Raw genomic sequence first — 15,186 nt, forward strand, 5'->3', positions numbered from 1 at the left:
TTTTTTTGAGACAGGGTCTCACTCTGTTGCCCAGGGTGGAGTGCAGTGGCATGATCTTAGTTCACTGCAGCCTCAAACTCCCGGGCTTAAGCAGTCCTCCCACCTCAGCCTCCCAAGTAGCTGGGACCACAGACGTGCGCCACCATTCCAATTTTTGCATTTTTTTTTTTTTTTTTTTTTTGGTATAGACAGTGTTTTTGCCATGTTGCCCAGGCTGGTCTCAAACTCCTGGGCTCAAGACATCCACCTGCCTCGGCCTCCTGAAGTTCTGGGATTACAGGTCTGAGCCACCGTGCCTGGCCAAGGGGAACTGTCTTTTCCTTGTTCTTCTCTTCCACCACTGCTATGCAACCCATCTGTCCACTCATTCAGCCAGCACTATGTGCCAAGTACTGTGATAGGCATATATAGCATTTTCTCATTCAGCCTTCACAACAATCCTGTGAGGTTAGAACTATTGCTCCACTTGACCATTGGGAAACTGAAGTCAAAGAAGGTGAAGTAATTTACTCAAAGTCACAAGCTAGTATGGGGTTCAACTGAGATTTTCTCTTTGTTTTTTGTTCCTGAAAGCCTGGGCGCTCTCCACAATAGGAAAAGCCATGAGAGTTCTTAGAGACTAGGATTCTTGCCTTTGAGCAACTCCTTCTTCAGTGGAGAAGAAAGACACAGAAATAGTTTGTTCATTTATTCAGTTTCTCAACAATATTTATTTATTTATTTATTTACTTATTTAGACAGGGTCTTGCTCTGTCACCCAGGCTGGAGTGCAGTGGCATATTCACAGCTCACTGAAGCCTCGAACTCCGGGGCCCAAGCAATCTCCCTGCCTTAGCCTCCTCAGCAGCTTGGACTATAACTGGGCACTACCACACCTGGCTAAGTTTTAAAATTTTTTGTAGAGATGGGGTCTTGCTATGTTGCCCAGGCTGGTCTCAAACTCCTGGCCTCAAGTGATTCTCCCCCCTTGGCCTCTCAAAGTGCTGGGATTCCAGGTGTGAGCCACTGCATCCAGCCTCAACAATATTTATTAGGTGCCCACTATTCACTCATTGCTGTTGCAAAGCAGAATCAGACATAGTTCTCTGTCTTCAAGAAATTATAGTCTTTAGAAGGCAGATATAAATGAATTATTACAACCCAGATAAATGATAATATAATGTAATAAATCCTCTCTAAGAAAAGACATTGTAAGGCTTCAGGGAACAGGAGAGGATAGAAGTCTCCCTGGGACATGGCGCCCATGTGGAACCATGGGGAATGACTCCACAAAGAAGGCTTATGTTTCAGTGGAGACTTAAAGAGTGTGTAAAAATTTGCCATGAGAAGCTTCTTTTGCTTGTCCAAATCCACCATGGTGTCTTGCCTTTACACGTGTCGTTCCTCTCTCTAGACCAGTTGCCTCTTCCCCTTTCCTGACCTGAGTAAAACCACACATCTTTCTAGTATCAGCTGGAGTGACACTTCCTCCTGGAAGCCTGCTTTCACATGCCCTTTCCCCATTCTACATGCAGATTACAGACTTAATGTCATGGCTTTCCATGGAACTGTGTATGTATGCAAAAGCTGGAGGGAGATAGAGTTTCTGTTCGTTATATGTGAAGAAATAAGAACTTCAGTGTGGTTGAAGCATAGGGTACATGGCTCACAATAAATATTTGTGGAATAAATGAATGAATGGATGAATTCTTGAAAGAACTATAATTTTGAGGCAGGAGAATAGGGCCTGGAGGCAGGGAACCTAAGGCAGATTCATGCTGACTTCCTAGAACCAAATCAAAAGGAAAACCCCAACTTTCCACACCTAAGTAACAAAAGGACTGGAGGCTAATCCCTTTGCAAACCACCCCCCGCCCCGCCTTTTTTTCTGTGTGGCAGTTGGAAAGTTGAAAGTATTTCTGCAACCAATCAGACGTTTGCATAGGAGCGTAACTTTGTAGCTTCACTTCAGCCTCTGGTTGGTTGCTTTGTGCAACCAGTCAGACTAATTTCGGGCCAAGTATTTGTTTGCATAGAAGTGTTAATTTTGTAACTTCACTTCAGCCTCTGACTGGTTGCTTTTCACAACCAATCAGACTGATTGTGGGCCACTAATTTATTTACATAGGGTGTACACCAAGTAACCAAAGGGAAACCTCTAGAGGGTAGTTAAATCCCAGAAAATTCTGTAAAGGGGCTTTTGAGCCCTTGTGCTTGGGCCTGCTCCCACCCCTTGGAGTGTACGTTTTCAATAAATCTCTGCTTTTGTTGTTTCATTCTTTCCTTGCTTTGTTTGTGCATTTTGTCCAATTCTTTGTTCAAGACACCAAGAACTTGGATACCTTCAACTGGTAACATTTTCACCCAGGAAAGTAGGCTTCAAGCAGATTATTAAATCTCTCCTAAACTCACATCACATGTCATTTGAACTGCCTCCATCACGTTCCCCTTGTCTCTACTTGGCTGCCTCCTAGTCATTGTTCAAAATATCCCCTTGTCCTGGAATCCTTTTCTGACAGCCTTCCTTTCTTCCTATAGTTTGGGTCGAGTGCTTACTGATCTGCTGTGCCTTTTGGGGATCAGTGAGGTCAGGCAGAGAGGCTCTGGGGTTCTGGTGCTGCTGCTCTATGGATCAAAGCCCACCAATCCCAAATTTCAGATACCAAGTTGGAGAGAACCTTCAAGGTTATCCTTTCTCCCACGGGAAGCTGTCCTCCTGGCCTCCGGGCTCTTGTTTGTTATTGCAGCACCTACTCCATGGAAAACTTTGCTGGGGAGAGCAGCAGGGTGACCCCAGTAGAGTCCAGCTTGGATCTCTCCACCAGTGGGGACCTCAAATTCAACTTTTCCAAAATCAAAATAGTGGAAAGAGCTTAGACAAACCTGGGTTTGATTCTGAACTTTGTTTTCTGGACTTTTGGCAAGTTATTTTAACTCTCTAAACCTTGGTTTCTTCCATGAGAGCCAGGAGATTTTAGAATAGGGAAGTACAGGGATCTGATGCCTGTTTTAAAACAATCCTTCTTGCAACTGTAGGGGGAGGGGACCGGCAGGAGGGGATGGGCTGGAGAGGAAGAACCAGAGGCTGCTGAATAGAAGTGTTTCCAATTACCATCAGGCTGGCCTCAGCAGCACACTCTCCACTGTGACCCCAGAGCCAACCTCATGCTGTTGCCTAGCAACTCACCTGCATCACCCAGGGATCTGAAGCTGGGGCCCCACCGAGGATGGGGAAATGACCAGTTAATTACAAAGGCTCAGGGGAATCGTACATCAGTTCATTCCTCAGATTCTCACTGGGCTCCCACCAAGTACCAGGCCCCATGCTAGATATCGAGGACTTAGAAATGAATAAAACCCTATCTCATTCCTCAAAGAACTCACAGTGTAGCAGGATGGACAGATTTCTTCATTCATCCAAGAAATATGTATTGAGTGCCCATCGACAGTACAATGGTTAAACAAGTTGTAGCATATTTGCACAATTTAATAGCATACATATGGCAAGAGAATGAACAATCTACAATTACACGCAAAAATATGGAATATTGATGAGTGAAACATATAATAAGTGAAAGAAGCCAAATAGAAAAGAGTACATTCTATATGATTCTATTTAGATAAAATAAAAAACAGGCCAAACTAATCTATGTTTTCAGAAATCAGGACTGGGGTCTTGGGAAGTAGTGACTGGAAATAGCATGAGGAAGCCTTCTGGAGTCCTGGAAATATTCTGTTTATAATTCTGGGGGTAGGCCAGGCATAGTGGTTCACACCTGTAATCCCAGCACTTTGGGAGGCCAAGGCGGGTGGATTTGTTGGAGCCCAGGAGTTCGAGACCAGCCGGGGCAACATGGCAAAACCCTGTCTCTACAAAATATACAAAAATTAGCCGGGTGTGGTGGCAAGCACCTATAGTCCCAATGACTGGGGAGTTGGGAGGCTGAGGCGGGAGGATCACTTGAACCCGGGAGACTGAGGATGCAGTGAGACATGATCACACCGCTGCACCACAGCCTGGGCGTCAAAGTAAGATCCTGTCCCCAACCGCCCCCCCCCCAAAAAAAAATCTGAATGCATGTTATATGGTGTGTTGACTTTGCAAGGTTTATCAAGGCCATATGCTTGCAATATCTTAACTTTGCTGTATGCATATTATATGTCAATAAGAAGTTTTTTAAAAAAATATTTTTGAATACCTATCATGTGCCAAATTCTGCATATTAGGTAAACAGAAATTTACAACACTGCATGATAAATACACAGGGATGTGGGGGCACAAAGAAAGGACTTCTCATTGGGGCCAGGCATGGTGGCTCACACCTTTAATCCCAGCACTTCGGGAGGTCGAGGCGGGCAGATCACCTGAGGTCAGGAGTTCAAGACCAGCCTGGCCAACATGGTGAAACCCTGTCTCTACTAAAAATACAACAACAACAAAAAAATTAGCCAGGCGTGGTGGCATGTGCCTGTCAGTCCTAGTTACTTGGGGAGGCTGAGGCAGAAGAATCGCTTGAACCCGAGTGGTGGAGGTTGCAATGAGCCAAGATCGTGCCACTGCACTCCAGCCAGGGTAACAAAGGGAGACTGTCTCAAAGAAAAAAAAAAAAAAGTGTTCCAGGAGTCCAGGTAAGAGAAGCCAAGGCCCAAAGGAGGGTAGAGGCCAAAGAGAAGAGGAAGGGATTTTTAGAAATCCATTTCAGAACTTACCTGCTTTCCTTTTATACATAATAATAGAAAAAAATCCACGAGAAACATGGCTTATATTATTTTATTTTTCAACTTCAGGTACAGAGAATTGAGATAAACATATTTCTTAATTCATAGCACACTGTATCCTTTGGCCTCAAAGGCCTCTTTCTTTTTTTATTTGCCCTCCTCCCATGTTTTTTTGTTTTGTTTTGTTTTTTGTTTTTCATGAGTTTGAATTTCGCTCTTGTTGCCCAGGCTGGAATGCAATGGCACGATCTCCGCTCACCACAACCTCCGCCTCCCAGGTTCAAGTGATTCTCCTGCCTCAGCCTCCCGAGTAGCTGGGATTACAGGCATGTGCCACCATGCCCGGCTAATTTTGTATTTTTAGTAGAGACGGGGTTTCTCCATGTTGGTCAGACTGGTCTTGAACTCCCGACCTTAGGTGATCCGCCTGCCTCAGCCTCCCAAAGTGCTGGGATTACAGGTGTGAGCCACCACGTCTGGCCCTCCACCTTTTGTTTATTTTTTTAGAGATGAGTTCTTGCTCTGTCATCCAGACTGGAGTACAGTGGCCATCATAACTCACTGCAGCCTTGAACTCCCAGGCTCAAGCGATCCTCCTGCCTCAGCCTCCCAAGTAGCTGAGACTACAGGCACGTGCCACCACACTTGGCTCAATTTTTTTAATGTTTTGTATAGACAGGGTCTCACTATGTTACCCAGGCTGGTCTCAAACTCCTGGCCTCAAGTGATCCTCCTGCCTTGGCCTCCCAAAGCACTAGGATTATAGGCATGAGCCACTGCACTGGGCCCAACTTATTGCCTTTCATTCCCTTTCCTCTCCCTATTCCTACAGACAACTCTTCTAATGTGTTTATTGTGTAGCCATTTATGTTGTTCTTGCAAAATATGCATTTTCATTCTGTGTGCACATATTTTACATTTATATAAATGGTACCCAGTTATATATATCATTCTGTATTTTACTTTTGCATACCACACTACATTTTTTCAATCCATCCCTGCTGCTATGTGTATCTTTAGTTTGTTGCTTCTGACTGCTCCCAGGACTACAGAATTGGATTGACAATACAATGCTACTATTATATTTGACAATCCAAAGTGCTCTACCACTGAGTGGGGAGATTTCAGCTGTAACCTCTCTCTCTCTCAGGTTTGAACTTAGGCAAGTCCCTTCCCCTATTTGGGTCTCAGCTTCCCCATCTGTAAAATCAGAGGTGTCTTCTACTTCTAACCTTCCATGCAACCTCCCTTATTTTACATACAGGAAAATCTGGTCCAGAGAGTGGGAGTGACTTGATCAAGGTCACGCAACAGTTATCAACAGTTCAATTTAATTTAGCCCACATTTATTGAGTGCCAGGCATGGTGCTAAGTGCTTTAGATACTTAAATAACTAAGGCCTGCTGAGTCCCTCCCCACTAGGGCCTCTAAACAGAGCTGTGTTAATTTTCCAAGAGCAGGTGCAGAGATAGCTTGTGGGCACCGGTCAAATGCAGTAAAGATATTAATAGGATGTAGCCTTAGATAGAATCTAAGACAGCACCTCCACCACTCTAATCAGGCCCTAAAATATTCCTAGCCTCAAGAAAATAAGTTGGGTACACTGCTTCCTTTTTGTAAAAGCTTATTTATTGCCATAGCGTTTACCAATAATAACTGATGTAATATAGTAAGATAAATCATGCTTGTCTATCTGCGTGCATAATATTGTACAGCAGTAACTACGGCATGAATACAATTTTATATTCTACTTGTTACAAATGTTTGTTGTTGGGCAATATTAATGGCTACTGTTGATTATTTACTCTGTGCTGGACATCAAGTACTTTACATATGATAGCTCATCTAATCTTCATTACAATGCCATGAGGTAGAAGGTACTATTATTATCCCCACTTTAAAGATAACAAAACACAAGCACAGTTATATTATTTGTCCTAGGTCAGTGAATTTCAAGCACTTTGAATGAAACCCACAGGAGAAGTGTAGTTTACATTGTATTCTGGATTACACGTGTGTGTTTCACAATACTACACTAACCCTTCCCATATAGGACATTCTCTGACTTTTCTATTCAATTTCTTTCCATGCTAGTCGAAGCTATTAAGTTGATTCTATGACTTACTAATGGGTTGTAACTCACAGTTTGAAAAACAATGCCCTAGATGATACACGTACCACAATCATAACAAAATTACACAAAAATTAAAATCGTAATACTCTTTAACGTGAACTTTCACGTCCTGAGCATCCGCCCTGTACAAGGTCCCATGCTGCAGGTTAGTGACAGGTTTGAATCAAACATGGTCCTGCACTCAAAGAGCTACAAATTCCTCAAGGTAACATACAGGTGGATAGGCAATGACATCACGACAGTGATTATCAATCCTGACTGCACCTTAAAATCAGCTGGGGTATTTTTAAAATACATAGTGCTGGGACCCTATCCCCAGACTTCCTGATTCAGTTGGTCTAGGGTGGAGCCTGGACATTAAGTGTTTTTAAAAAGTTCCCCAGGTGATTGATTCTAAGGTGCAGCCAGTATTGTGGATCATTGCAATACAGCATGATAAGTGCTATGTTACGTGAAAGCACAAATTGGGTTCGATGGCTGGTGCCTGTAATCTAATCTCAGTTACTCGGGAGGCCGAGACAGGCCAGGAGTTCAAGACCAGCCTGGACAACATAGTGAGACTACCCCTCTCCCAACCTCTGAAAATACAGAAAAAAAATTAGCTGGGTGTGGTGGCCCATTCCTGTGGTCCCAGCTACTCGGGAAGCTGTAGCAGGAAGATTGCTTGAGCCCAGGAGTTGATGGCAGCAGTGAGCTATGATAACACAACTGCATTACAGCCTAGGTGACAGAGTGAAACACAGTCTCTAAAAAATAAAAAAATAAGAAAAGGAAAGCATAGAATCGGGGCAACTAACTACCTAAATAAAGGTGTTGAGAAAAGCCTCAGAGAAAAGCTGTTTTCTGAGTTGGGTTTGTGTGGACACCTTCTGTCTGACTCTTTGGATCCACTGTCCACCCCCACTGTCTGCTTGGTACACTGAACCTGTACAGCTGACATTAATGGGCTCCTTTGCTCCCTGGCTTCCACTCAGGTACCAGCCAACATCCCTGAAGGAGATTGGTGAGAAAGAGGAGATGAATTAACTTCCTAGCTCCTTCCCTGCAAGTTTACCTTGGGCTGGCTGTGATTCTCCTTTGAAAGTAACAGCCTCTAGGAGGCTGAGCCATGAAAATCACTTGAACCCAGGAGGCAGAGTTGCAGTGAGCTGAGATCGCACCACTGCACTCCAGCCCGGGTGACAAAGACTCTGTCTAAAAAAAAAAAAAAAAAAGAGAACTGCCCCTTTCAAGATGGCTTGGTATACAGGACTCTTTTTCCAGCTTCCATAATCTCTCCTCCCTCTGCCCATTCATTCAGGTCAAGGGATGTTAACAGTTCAGATAGGTTCCTGAACTATCCCTGTCTTCTCCTACACCCCACCCACACAATGGAAATTTGTCCCTGTGTAAATGAGCCTTCCTCAGATTCCCCTAATCTGAGTGTGTCATCTGTTTCCTATTGAGGCCCTGATGGATAAAACCAGGAAGCCCTATAGGAACTTGCTGTAAGCTCAAGGACGGGAAAACAATATAGGCAGGGGGAGCAGATGAGGAATGGCAAAGAGGCACGGAAACGTGATTTTGTCTGTTTAATTCCCTTTATTGGTTGAAGGACAAATTGCTAAATCCCATGTTCAGGTCTCAGTCCTAATCTTCCTAGGTTTATCAACAGCATTTTACCAGTTAATCACTCTCTTCCATTCGGGAACAAATTCGTTACTTGGCCTCCATGACATGGCATTCTTTTGGGGTTTTTTGGTCCTTCCTGTGGCTCCTCTTTTTCAGTGTCTTTTTCTGGCTCCCTCGTGTCTTCATCTCCTTGGTGCTGAATGCCAGAGTCCCAAGGGCTGTCCTTGGTTCTCTTTTCTCTCTATTCCAACTCACCATCATCATCTAGTACCATGGCTTTAAATACTCTGTGTGCTGTCCACTCCCAAATTTATTTATTTATTTATTTATTTATTTATTTATTTATTTATTTATTGAGACACAGTCTCACTCTGTCACCCAGGCTGGAGTGCAATAGCATGATCTCAGCTCACTGCAACCTCCCCCTCCCAGGCTCAAGTGATTCTCCTGCCTCAGCCTCCGGAGTAGCTGGGATTACAGGTGCCTGCCACCACGCCCAGCTAATTTTTGTATTTTTAGTAGAGATGGGGTTTTGCCATGTTGGCCAGGCTGATCTCGAACTCCTGATCTCAGATGTTCCACCTGCCTCAGCCTCCCAAAGTGCTGGGATTACAGGTGTGAGCCACCGTGCCCGGCCCACTCCCAAAATTATATCTTGCCTTAGATCTCTTCCAATTCCTGACTCATATATCCAACCATACTAGAGATAGGAATGGTGTCTGGAACCAGCTCCTACAGTCAATTGTTATGTTTCCAGGACTTTGCCAGCCTCTTGCTAACCACAGCCATTCCTAAAAATTAAGTTATATTTTTAAAATTAAAGAAATTATGTTAAAAAGAAAGGTAATATTCAAAACTCATCACTTTCTAATTGTTTTACTCTATTTTATGATTTTCTGTGCTCTCAAGTTTATTGATGTCTATTCTATCTGTATTGTGGAAATACTACCTAATGGTGTGCTATTCTCACATCTCTTCCTAACTCTACGTTTAGTAACATCGTGTTGGAAGCTCAAAATCAACCCAGGTGGGAGTATTACACCACACATTAGCAAATGTTACCTATCAGGGGTTGATTTATTGTTTTGTTTATTGCCTAGACTTAAGAAAGTAATGGAAAAAATGTTAATAATACAGATTAAATCGAGAGTATATTGTGTCTATAGCCATTACTTTGTGAATAACACAAAAATTAGTGTAAATATTCTTCTGGTATTGGAAACTACTCTCAGATTCTACAAAGAAAGCCCTCTTGTTATTGACTTTATCCTTGTTCTGGCATATATCTCCATTGTTTTGCTTTCATCTTACTATTAATGGAAATAAAAATATCAACCAACATTAATCTTGGAATTATACATGTTCAGCAACTGCAACCATTAGTTGGCTATAGATATAAGAGTTTGGCAAACATCAATTAAAACATTCTGTGGGAATAAATTGGCCATATGGAATTTACAATAAGAAGTACTATATATTTTATTATTTGTGAATTGTGTGCTATGCATCATTTATATCAGTAAACCTTATAATACACTTATTATACACACACACACACGTACCTTCTTCTCCTGGAAAGTCAATTTGTAAATGTTTACCACTGCTAATAGGCAACTCAAACTTAACATGTCCAAAACTGAACTCTTGATTTTCCCTCCCGAACCAGTTCCCCCTACGAGCATCCTCATCCCAGTTAATGGCAACTCTATCCTTCCAATTGCTCTGGCCAAAAACCTTAAAGTCATCTGTGACTCCTGTCTTTCTCTCATTCCCTGTATTCCACCTATCATGAAATCCTTTTGCCTCTACTTTCTTTCTTTATTTTTATTTTTAACATTTATTATATTTTTAACATTTTTCCATTACTTTCTTAAGTCTAGGCAATAAACAAAACAATAAATCAACCCCTGATAGGTAACATTTGCTAATGTGTGGTGTAATATTCCCACCCTGGTTGATTTTGAGCTTCCAACATGATGTTGCCCAGGCTGGAGTATGGTGGCGCGATCTCGGCTCACTGCAAACTCCGCCTCCCAGGTTCAAGTGATTCTCCTGCCTCAGCTTCTTGAATAGCTGGGATTACAGGCATGTGCCACCATGACCAGCTTCTTTTTGTATTTTTAGTAGAGATAGGGTTTTGCCATGTTGGCCTCAAACTCCTGACCTCAGGTGATCCGCCCGCCTCATCCTCCCAAAGTGCTGGGATTACAGGCATGAGTCACTGCACCCTACCTTTATTTTTATTTTTAGTGACAGAGTCTCACTCTATCTCCCAGGCTGGAGTGCAGTGAAGTAATCATGCTAACTGCAGCCTCAAATTCCTAGGCTCAAGCGATTCTCCTGCCTCAGCCTCCCAAGTAGCTAGGACTGCAGGTGCACACCACTGTGCCTGGTTACCTTTTTTTTTTTTTTTTTTTTGTAGAAACAGGGTCTCACTATATTGCCTAGGCTGGTCTTGAACTCCTAGCATCAAGAGATTCTTGTTGGGATTACAGGCATGATCCACGCCACCCAGCCTCTACTTTCAAAATATATTCAGAATCTACTTCTCCCCACCTCCACTGCCCACATGTCCCCTTATGAGGATTACTGCAATAGCCTCCTGACTACTTTCCTCATTTCAGTACTGCAGTCAGAATGATTCTGTTAAAACATAAATTAGAAATGTCCATTCCCTGTTTAAAACCCTTAAGTGGCTTCCCATCCCACTCAGAGTCAAAGTCACAGTCTTCACAATGGCTTGTAAGATGCTACAGTAGCTGTGTACCCATTCCTTACCTCTCTGATGTCATCTTCTGTTACTCTTCCCCTTGCTCACTCTGCTCCAGCCACACTAGACTCGTTGCTGTTCAGCAAACACATCGTGCCTGCTCCTGCCTCCAGGCCCTTGTACTTGCTGCTTCCTATACCGAGACTGCTCTTCTGCTTTGCTCTCTAACATTCTTTAGGTCTTTGCCCATATACCATTTTCTCAGTGAGGCTTCCTGATCATTCAAATTAAAGTTACAATCCCTCCTTACTCTAGTACCATACTACTCTACCCTCTCCCCTGCTTAATGCCATGTAAAGCACACGTTGGCTGGGCGCAGTGGCTCACGTCTGTAATCCCAGCACTTTGGGAGGCCAAAGTGGAAGGATCACTTAAGGCCAGGAGTTTGAGACCAGCCTAGCCAATATGGTGAGACCCAGTCTCTACTAAAAATACCAAAAAAATTTAGCTGGGCATGGTGGTGGGCGCCTGTAATCCCAGGTACTCAGGAGGCGGAGGCGCAGAATCACTTGAACCCGGGAGGCAGAGGTTGCAGTGAGCCGAGATTGTGCCGCTGCACTTCAGCCTGAGTGACAAAAAGTAAAGTACTATAGGTTTTGTATTATTAGTTTTAGTTTCTATTCTTTCTCTCTCCCAAAAGGCAAGTGAGAAGGAAGAAGCTCCCCCTGTACAGAGTCAGAGGTGGGGGTGCTCCAAAGCCGAGAGAGGAAACCCTGAGTACAGCAGAAACCAGCCAGTTACATGAGGAGGCTGGAGGAGGTGGTGTCTGATTTGCATAGGGCTCAGGGTATTGGTTTGACTAATTCACTCCTTTTTATGGCTGACTAGTATTCCATCGTATGTAGTATGCCACATTTCCTTTATCCACTCGTTGATTGACGGGTATTTCAGTTGGTTCCACATTTTTGCAATTACAAATTGTGTTGCTATAAATATGCATGAGCACGTATCTTTTTCACATATGAGCTGGGTTTTGAAGCATAAATAGGAAAGGAGAAAAGTGCCCAGGAAAGAAAGTTACAGCTGAGAAATATTTAACTTTTTCTTCCCCTGCTTGGTAGAAATGCCCATCTATCCGGAATTTTTTTTTTTTTTTTTGAGACGGAGTTTCGCTCTTGTTGCCCACGTTGGAGTGCAATGGCATGATCTTGGCTCACTGCAAGCTCTGCCTCCTGGGTTCAAGCGATTCTCCTGCCTCAGCCTCCTGAGTAGGTGGAATTACAGGCATGCGCCACCACTCCGGCTAATTATGTATACATGTGTGAGCCACCACACCCGGCTCATCTATCTGGATTTTAACAGGAAATAGCTTGGCCAAACTTGCAACACTCCAAGTTATATGAAGTAGAATTTGAGAACTCCTGGTTACTGGACACTCGAGAAGGGGCTGAGTGAAAGGGACAGGTGGCAGGAAGAGAGCCCATTGGTTCCACAGGGCAGAGAGAGAAGAAGAAACCATTTAATAGCTGTAGGACCCATCACAGGCTTAAGGCTCCCACAAGAGATGGGGAAGAAGGAGCAGGATGGGCAGGGGCACCTTTGCTTGCCACACTCTAGAGAGTGACTTGGCACTCAAGGCCCTTTTCTATCCTGATGAACCTTCCAATCGCATCTGCCCCACACCCCTTCTCACCTCAAACAGCCAAGCACTTCTCTCAGACTCTGTGCCATCATAGATACTGCTCTTTCAGTCTGACATTGTTGCCCTGATCCTCCTAGAGAATTCCCATTCCTCTTTCAAGATATAACTCCAGTGTCACCTCACACCTCCAGAAGGCCTTGCCTGGCTGCTCAGGCTAGGTAGCAACTGCCTCTGGGCCTCTAAGAGGTAGCCCTGGAGCTACGTCGACTCCAACATCTGGACCACATCTGCTCTTGCCCTTTCCTATCCACTCCACAGAACAGCCAGAAGGATTTTTTGTTTTTTTTTGTTTTTTTGAGATAGTGTCTGTGTCACCCAGGTTGGAGTGCAGTGGTGTGATCATAGCTCACTGAAACCTTGAACTCCTGGGCTCAAGCAATCCTCCTGCCTCAGCCTCCTGAATAGCTAGAACCACAGACACATGCTACTGCACGAGGCTGTTAATTTTTTTTTTTTTAAACAGAATCTCGCTCTGTCACTCAGGATGGAGTGCAGTGGCGCTATCTCTGCTCACTGCAACCTCTGCCTCCTGAGTTCAAGCGATTCTCCTGCCTCAGCCTCCCAAGTAGCTGGGACTACAGGCGTGTGCCACCACACCTGGCTAATTTTTTTTATTTTCAGTAGAGATGGGGTTTCACTGCATTAGCCAGGATGGTCTCGATCTTATGACCTGGTGATCTGCCTGCCTAGGCCTCCCAAAGTGCTGGGATTACAGGCGTGAGCCACTGCACCCTGCCTAATTTTTAAATTTTTTTAAGAGACAATTCTTGCTATGTTGCCCAGGCTGGTTGTGAACGCCTGGCCACAAGCAATCCTCCAGCCTTGACTTCCCAAAGCATTGGGATTACAGGTGTGAGCCACTGGGCCCTGTCGAAAGAGATCTTTCTATGACATAAGACTCACAGTGATACATCCCTGCTGAAAAGAACCTTCATTTCTTAGTTTAAAGACCATAGCCCTTACTGTGGCCTACTAGGCTCTGTGTGATCTCACTCGTGCCTGCCTCTCCACCTTCCCCCCTCATCCGTTGTCCTCTCTGTTCCAATCAAAGGAGCCTTCTCTGTTACTCAATGCACCATGTTCCTTTCCCCGTAGGACCTTTGCACTTGTACCTTGCTTCACTCTGGCCAATTTCTACTCATTCTTCAGCGCTCAGCTCAAATCTCCCTTTTTCTGGAAAGCCCTCCTTGGCCCTCCAGGCTAGTTTAGGTGGTACTCACAATAGTAATTTTATATTTATAAATTATTTAATTTAAATATTTTAAAGCTATTTATAAATTATTTAATTCCCGTGTCTCCCTGGATAGAGATCATGCCCCTCCTGTTCATCCCTGCCTAAGAGGCACCTAAAGCAAAACTAGGCATAGAAAATGTGCTCAGGAAGTTTTTGTTGAATGATCACAGGAGTGCTTAGCCCTTACCACATTACATGAAATCTGCAGTTTACCTGGTTTCTCTCACACCAGCCTGTGAGTTTCTGGAAAAAACTCACAGCCTGTAAGTACAGGATCCAGACCCATGCTTGACATTTCATGGGCTCAGCAGGGGTTTTCTGAGCAGGGGAGACATTGTGATGTGCTGACTAGCTCCCCCATCACTGAGGACTTAGGACAGACACCAGCTGCTAGGAGTGCTGTTAGCACAAAGTCTTTTTTTTTTTTTTTTTTTTGAGATGGAGTCTCGCTGTGTCGCCCAGGCTGGAGTGCAGTGGCGCGATCTCGGCTCACTGCAAGCTCCGCCTCCCGGGTTCACGCCATTCTCCCGCCTCAGCCTCCGAGTAGCTGGGACTACAGGCGCCCGCCACCACGCCCGGCTAGTTTTTTGTATTTTTAGTAGAGACGGGGTTTCACCATGTTAGCCAGGATGGTCTCGATCTCCTGACCTTGTGATCCACCCGCCTCGGCCTCCCAAAGTGCTGGGATTACAGGCTTGAGCCACCGCGCCCGGCCAGCACAAAGTCTTTAGTGTCAGCTTCTCCACAGACAGGGCCATCTTGGCCCTTGTTGCACCCCTTGCCAGGTGGCCCCACATCCAAGGACTGATAAGGGCAGGGTGACCTGACCATCTTAGCTCATCTGATGGGCTACTCCAGCTCCAGAGTCCCTGTCGAGTCAGCTAAGACTGTCTTGGGGCCTGCATGGAGCTCACTACTTTCCCCCTCTGCCACTCCCATTCCCTCCCATCCTTTCCACGCGTTGATCCCAACGGTGCTCCCTCATAAACATCCTGCACTCCAATCTCCATCTCAGAATCTGCTTCCAGGAACCTAACCTTCAACAGGCCCTCGGTCCTCTCTTCTCCTTCTCCCAGCCATCACTTTCAGGGAACATG

The 15,186-nt window shown here is 44.5% G+C and overlaps 1 protein-coding gene across 1 annotated transcript in view; it reads right to left on the reverse strand.

Annotated features, from left to right (window-relative positions):
• TUT4 (terminal uridylyl transferase 4) overlaps positions 1-15,186 on the reverse strand; it is a 215,133-nt gene that overhangs the window by 168,706 nt on the left and 31,241 nt on the right. The gene's annotated exons all lie outside the window — the stretch shown is intronic.

The sequence above is a fragment of the Papio anubis genome, chromosome 1 (assembly GCF_008728515.1).
Source record: "Papio anubis isolate 15944 chromosome 1, Panubis1.0, whole genome shotgun sequence".
In the NCBI taxonomy this organism is placed as follows: Eukaryota; Metazoa; Chordata; class Mammalia; order Primates; family Cercopithecidae; genus Papio; species Papio anubis.